Genomic DNA, 5,590 nt, shown 5'->3' on the forward strand with positions numbered 1-5,590 from the left:
AATTCTTTGACAAATGGGTCTTTGGGATCCACTGCTGTTGTGATTTGTTATTGTACTCCATGCCTTGTTGTTGTTATTTGCTTTTTTTTTTTTTGCTTTTTTTTTTTTTTTGACAGCATGCCTTGGTCAGTATCTCTGTCCTTTGCTCTCTAGACCAACAGCAGTCACATGTTGCAGTCAATTCTATGAGCTTAAAGGACACGTGAGGCCCCAAGAACACCCTTGCTAGCAAAAAAGTCAGTGGCAGCCCATAGCATGAGCATGCAGGAGTAACCTGGCTTACTTCCTTCAGTTTGGCCATACCTTCTGAATTCCTCCCAGTGCAGCAATACTCTACTGTTGTCTTTCCTTCGCTGGCTCTCCAGTAAACAGCACCGGCCTGAAGCAATTGTAATTTTTTATTTGATTTCATTTATGCTGTGCACAATCTTAGATTGCATTAGCTACAGTTAAAATAAAAACAAATCAAAACTCATATCCCCTACTGAATTACACTACCATGACAACAATGAAAGTAAAAGTATCCTCATCAAAACCTCCCTTCTTAGCCCACCCCAATATATTAAGCTAAAGCTTAACAAAAGAGACAAGTTTCGCAACGTGCCCTGAAGATTCACCACACAAGGAAGCAGATTCAAGAGCTGTGGGCCGCCTTCTGCAGAGAAAAGAGCCATTTCCAAACACGCCGCTCCAGGGACTGTCAGTTCCAATGCCTTGGCTCATCTCAAGGGCGGACCTACTGTTGGTAGGCAGAGGTAGTCTCTCGGGGAGGACGGGCAGGTTCAAATCACAAGGAGATTTAGAAACTACGGCCTGAATTGCACCTGGAAATGAACTGAAAATTGGCGCAGCCTGTGTACCATCTGGGCTCTATGGTTTGTGTCTGAAATGTGGATATGTAAGCAGGCAGCTGCATGCTGCAATTAGCTGAAGTTTCTGAGTGGTCCTCAGACGTAGTGCTGAGCAGACCACATGGCAACGATCCAGTCTGGAGATGAGAGAAGCACAGACAATGGCGACACAGTCCAACAGGACAAGAGGTTGAAATCTCCTCACCGAGCAGCTAGGAGAAGGGGAAATAAACACTCATAGCTCCTGCTGCTGCTGGAACATTCAAAAGCATCTGGAAATCCAGGAGGCCTTCTCCAGCCGGACAGCAAAGGGCAAGGCTTCCCTCCATCCAGACAGCAAGCATCACTTTTGCCATCTCCCCCAATTATTTCCTGCCACCATTATAATTTTGATTTCATGTGCAGTCAGCTCTTGTCTTCCAAGCCCTGGGTTTGGATTGAGCCTGAGGAAGCCAAATGTCTGCTGAACCTGAAGTCTCATGAAATAGGAGTCACAGAGCTGAACATCATGAGCATTTTGATGGCGTTGTTTTCCAGCACTGTGATGGTTCCTTTGTGAGTATCACAAGCCATCTGTGGAAAAAGCAATGAAATTATTTTCTAATAACCCAAAATACATGCAATTTTTTATCCACCTCAGAACCTCTTGATGGTGGGTACAAAATTTAAGTACTCTGAGGCATAAGCCCTCTTATGGAAGACTTTCTCTAAAGTTAACCTCAAAAATGGTGATCTCCTTGCTGCAGTGAACAAAATCTTTTTGAGGCCTGCTAGCACTACCACATCCAGGATTCATAAGTGGGGTGAATTTTAGTCCTAGTTACAGAGACGAGGAAGACTGCAGAGACTTTTCTGAAGGAATTTTGGGGAGGAAAATAGTGGCTCGAAGTGGGAAGTTGAGGTTGGAGCTTTACTGTTGGCCAAGAGTCACACAGGTCTAAGAACCCAAGTATACAGTACTATGCGTTTGTGATGTATGGAAGGGGGGTCAAGCACTGGTTAAATTACAAGGCGACAACTGCATTATCATGAGCGCAGGCATCCTGGGGCAAAGTATTGCACTGGAGCTGTGTGACCGTGCAGCCAGTGTCGTTTCATGAGGGACAGAGAGCAATCGTGGTTCTAGGGGTGAATAAGTAAAATCACTACACCTCAGAGTTTAGACAACAATGTAACCTAATGGCAGCCATTCATTAACTAAAAGGGGTTTTATCAATACAACAACGTGGAAACTCAGAGATACAGATTCAGATGGGGAGCAGATTCAAGTTTTTCAGGAATTATCATATGTCAGGAGTCGTCATGTAGAAATCAACCTTATATCATCCAGGTGTGAAAGGTTTGGCGTACAGTTAAATTTGCTCACTGGGCTAACTGAAATGGAGGCTACACTTCTTTCCACACAGTAAGTGCTGAATAACCAACCCAGCATGGGATGCCCTCCTTGATTTTGTTCCAACATATTCAACATCCTGGGGACCAGCAGCTAATTTCAAACTGGATGGCTTTGCTTGTTAGTGGTGTGTAAGACAGAACTGTAGCACAGGCTGAGGCTGTTGCTGACAGTTAAAATAATGGTCTTTTTGCTAGTGATCTGTGCAGGTTTGATCTTGAGTTGCTGAGAAAAAACAGCATAGAGAGAGCTCCAGGAGACAGCTTGCACAGTGCCCTCGCTAGTAGAATGGTGGGGGAGACTTGGGCTCCAGATTTCTGCTCACTTGACATCAGCTTTGAGTTTTCTCCTAGCACAAAGTGCACCTTGATTCAGATTTGCTAGTTCATATTTATGCCTAGGAGAAGATAAAGGCAATAGTATTAATGTAATTGTCTGCACAACAGATTTGGTAGTCTTGATTTAAAAATTCTATTTCGGAGCTGTATGACCTTCTGAAACTCTGGGGACACGTGGTCTACCAGGTCACCTACCTACCCAGATGTCTCAGCACATCAAATCACTTGACCATCATGATCCAAGTTTTTTGTGGCTTGTTGTGTTGACCATGCCAGTCTGTCTTGAGGGATTCCTACCACTTGCTTGTCTTCCTTTGCTGAATCGAACATCAGTTACATACCTTCATTTCCAAGGCCTGTCACTAGTGATTCCCCAACTAGCACACCACTGGGTCACCGCCATCTCTTGCATACTCATGGAATGTCTACTTCCACCTCCAGTCAGGCAATTTTCTGGTCTCCATTGCCCATTTGTTAAATTTTCAAACAAGTGCCTCTGTGTTTTCTTCCCTGTTGCCTTGTTAAAGTTTCAAACAAGTGTCTCTCTGTTTTCTTTCCTGCTGCCTTTTGTGCTCAAGATGTATCCCCTGTAGCCAAATCCAAACTTGCTTTATTATGGCTGTCCAACCCGCCTTGAAACTATCCTCTATAATGGTATCTATAAAAGGCTGGACGACTGCTCATGACTATGCTGGAGTGACTGCCTGTCCAGCTGACTACTATTTTCCTGCTATTTCCTTGTATTTCCTTCCTGTCTATATTTGCCTGGGGTCTCTTTTCTCCCACTAAGCCTCATTTCTTTGTAGTTTAGCGCATTTTATTGCACTATGCTTATACAGCACACACCACAATGCAAGCTTTGCCTGTTGGCTAGGGCTCTTGGACACAATGGTGGTTTTTATCAGGTGGACATGTACTTCTGGGAGAGAGGAAGATCCCTGTGTTAGTGTGGAACACGCGTTCCTCAGTGCCCCAGCACGGCTCTGCAGCCTCCTGGCACTCTCCCTGGAGTCCAGCCCTACAAATTCAAGATGTAATCTGCAAAATTTGGACAGATTTTACAGTGAAGCAATGCCATGCTGCAGCACCAAAAAAAGGTCCAAGGTCAAGTCTGTCCCTGATGCAAAAGGACAAAATGCCATCCCAGCTAATGGAGGCACAGCCATGGTCCGTCAGCAGAAAATGAGTCCCTCCACAGGTGGAGTAAGTGCTGTCTCTGTCTCTGCCTCTGGTTTGAACCAGCAACTGTGGGCTTATGGCTGTCATAAGCAACTCATACCAGGTCAGCAATGAGAAGAGGAAGAGGAAAGGAAAGGGGAAGGGGAAGGGGAAAAGGAGAGAAGGGGAAAGTGCAGGAAGGGAGGAGAGGAAAGGAGAGAGAGAGAGAGGGAGAGGGAAAGGGAGAGGGAGAGGGAGAGGGAGAGGGAGAGGAGAGGAAGAAGACAAAACGCATTGTTCGGAGCTATTGGACAAATACGTTTTAAAAATATAACTGCACTTTTTTCCACCTCAATGGAATATGGAAATTCTGTAAAAGAGTTGTAAAGATAAGTACTAGTTAAGCAGCTCCCAAATAATCATATTTTTCTTTGAGCTTTGTATTTCTCTTAAGTTAAATCCATTAGTAGATTAGGTTTTGCCAGCTCTATTCATGGACATTTGATCCTTGAATCCTTTCAAGAAAATCAATGCATGGCTTTCCAGCTAATTAGCATAATGTTAATAAAATGTATAAGACGGCCGGGATCACCAACACCCCACACTTTGTCTTACCAAGTCTGCAGGGAAGGTCAACAAGTACTTTTGGGGGCATGGGCGGGGTGGCCGGCCCGGGGTAGAGGTGGGAGGCTGCGGCATCCTGGGGGGCTCCGGGGACGGGGTGGGCAGGGATGGCTTCCCCTTCCCTATTTTTCTCCCCCCTCCCCGTTTTCTTCTGCAAATCAAAGCTGCCATCAGCTGTGACAAGTGTTCCCATTCACCTTTTTCCTCTTACCTGCTCCCTGGCAGGGAAGGGCTCTGGAGGCTGACAGCCCCATCTCCCTGCTGAAGCTGCATTTCTGCAGCCACCACACCCCCCCCACCCCAAAATCCTGCAACTCCTGCCTGCCCTCCATCAGCAGTGGGGGTCCTAAGAGGCAGCAGGTGGCTGCTGGCCTGCGAGGTGAGGAGGGGAGGTAACCCCCAGAGTACCCCACCACTCCCCAGCATCTCTCAGCATCCATCTCCGGGTGTTTGCCCCCTGCTGTATTACTCCCGTTTTTGCGGGCAGATGATGGGGAGGTGGAAATGTTGCTCATTTTCCCCTTCACCTTCTTTGCGGCAAACTTGTGCAGCTCACTGGTATTTCTCATAGGTGACTGAGAAGCTTAAGCTAAAATGTGTAACGGGCCCCGATAACTCACGGCAGTAATGGCAATGCAGCAGATCGCAGAAATGCTGGGGGTAAATATTTTTTTCTTTTCCACTCTGTCAGCTCATACTGATGCATCTGTGGTTGCATAGGTGTCAATAGAGTTATTGAATTATTTCCCTGCAGAATTATTTCCCTGCATAAAAGAAACCCGAGAGGAAAAAACCAATGACGGGGGAATGGATAAGAAGCTCCTGTGAGTACCTTTCTCCTGCCGTAAGGAAAAAAAATTTGTCTCTTTGTTTTGTTCTGTTGTCTGGATGTGACATTTTACACCATTTCCCTTCTAGTCTTTCCTATCCAACTTTAAAGGCTATGGCTATCTCACACAAGCATTTCTGTGGCAGGCTGTTAGCCAGGCCAAAGGCTGCCAGGGTGGGCAGGCAGCAGGTGCTTCATCCTCAGGGTTTCACCCTCCCAGTCCCACAGTGCTCGCAGGAGAGTGTTGAGTGGCTGCCCTCTGATTTCTCTGGAGTTAATACTTATTGCTAGAGAATTAATGCTGCTGTCTTGTAAACTTCACACTTTCAGCGTTTTGCACCCTTTGGCCAAAACCCTGCAGTCCTGGTGATTCCTTGCATTATAAGGTTTTTCCATT

At 46.0% G+C, this 5,590-nt stretch overlaps 1 long non-coding RNA gene across 1 annotated transcript; it reads left to right on the forward strand.

Annotated features, from left to right (window-relative positions):
• The first annotated feature begins 4,648 nt into the window (after positions 1-4,648).
• LOC147601682 (uncharacterized) lies at positions 4,649-5,180 on the forward strand. The gene is made up of 3 exons (XR_015257647.1): positions 4,649-4,743; positions 4,936-5,024; positions 5,119-5,180. It is a non-coding gene; the product is annotated as an uncharacterized LOC147601682 (long non-coding RNA).
• Positions 5,181-5,590: the final 410 nt, after the last annotated feature.

Source organism: Chlamydotis macqueenii, chromosome 2 (genome assembly GCF_036417535.1).
Source record: "Chlamydotis macqueenii isolate bChlMac1 chromosome 2, bChlMac1.mat, whole genome shotgun sequence".
NCBI classification, from domain to species: Eukaryota; Metazoa; Chordata; class Aves; order Otidiformes; family Otididae; genus Chlamydotis; species Chlamydotis macqueenii.